The following is a 1,953-nucleotide window of genomic DNA, read 5'->3' on the forward strand; positions in this document are numbered from 1 at the left end:
ATAGTTGCATATTCAAAAAATAAGAACTTAAATGATAATATTGTTCATAGTAAACTAAAAACAATCAGTACATAACAGATACTATACTTCTCGCCCATCGGGCGAGTTATTTTTTCTAATTTCAGATCAGAATAAGAACAGAAGAAAACCCAATATCAAGACCCTTAATCCTAATTTCTAAATAAAGTGTCTGCTCCACCCTAGGCCTGTACATTTGGGAGAATCAAACCCTCCCTTCCCCGAAATATAATTTATCACTTATAAATATAGTTAAGCACGATATAACTACACTTGAGCACCAAAGGGTTAAGGGGGTGTATATAAGGGCTAAAGCGGCTCATGTAAATAATAATGTTGAAAATGTACATATGTATAAAGATATAGAAATAAAAAATGGTAAAAAAAAGTGTATAGATAAACTTGAAAATTTAAGGGGGGATATTTGTACAAACCGAGAAGATATTCTTAACATAATTCATGACTTTTACGGAACACTCTACACTTCAAAGCATGTAAAAGAACACGACATTCACAATTATCTTTCAAACTGTCCACTTACACCCCTCACTGACACTGATCTATCCCTCATCAGCGACCCTTTTTTCTCGAAAGATGAAATTTTGGCGGCAATAAAGGACTTCAAGAATGGTAAAACTCCGGGGGTTGACGGTTTAAGTAAGGCTTTTTATGAAGAAAATTGGGACATTTTAGGGGATATGTGTGAACTTTACAATAATAGTTATTTTCAAGGGGAATTATCTAAAACTATGAGGGAGGGTGTTATTACTTTGGCGTATAAGGGGAAAGGACAGACAAGACTACTCAAAAACTATCGCCCTATTTCTCTTCTCTGTTCTGACTATAAGATTATTACTAAGATACTGGCTAAGCGACTTAAGAGGGTGATTAATTCTATTGTGTATGACATTCAGACTGGGGCGAGGGAGGACAAGACTATTATCAACAATCTACTATCCATTGACTATCTTCTTCTTTATATCAATCAGAAAAACATTCCTTGTAATCTTTCTACTTTTGACCAAGAAAAAGCATTTGACAGAATCGAGATTAACTACATTATCATTTTATTAGAATATCTAAATTTTCCACAATATTTCATCAGATGGGTAAGCATACTCTACAAAGATATCACTAGTAAGGTTGAGGTTTCAGGTGCCTTCACTGGTGATATCGTCATAGCCAGGGGTGTCCGACAGGGTTGCCCTCTCAGCATGGCACTATTCTCCATTGCAATTCATCCGTTGGCAGTTTATATTCAGAACAATGATGGTATTAAAGGTATTAAGGTCCCTAATTTCAGTCGAGAAATTAAAATATTTCAACACGCGGATGATTTATCTTCTATTACCACTTCGAAACAATCATTTGGCTTGATATTACAGGAATTTGATAGATTTAGTAAGGTATCAGGGTCCAAATTAAATGTAGAGAAAACCGAAATATTGTGTATGAACAATTCCGGGAACTTTATACCCGTTCAAAATCAACATTCGATCCGCGACGTCATAAAATTATTAGGTATTTGGTTTGGTAAGGGTCAGACTGGGAAAAACTGGGATATAATAGCGGCTAAGACTTTAAGTATGGCTTTAAGGTGGACAGACAGACAACTCAGTTTCAGGGAAAAACTAATTGTCATTAATACTTATATCATTAGTCTGTTCGTGTACGTTTCAAGAATTGTCCCACCATCCAAGTCCGCACTGAAACAAATAAACTCTGCGATTTTCAAATTTCTATGGAATAACAACTTTGAACTCATCAAACGTGACACCCTTTGTTTAAACAATATTTATTGATAATTTACAAAATCATACATATGCTATAGATTAATGTTGGTTTCAGAAACAAGCCGAAGCTTATATAAATCTGTTACCAATACGAATATTTACAGATGATAAAAGTATAATTTACATAATATAGGAGTTGACA

The sequence above is a fragment of the Lottia gigantea genome (assembly GCF_000327385.1).
Source record: "Lottia gigantea unplaced genomic scaffold LOTGIsca_27, whole genome shotgun sequence".
NCBI lineage: Eukaryota > Metazoa > Mollusca > Gastropoda > Lottiidae > Lottia > Lottia gigantea.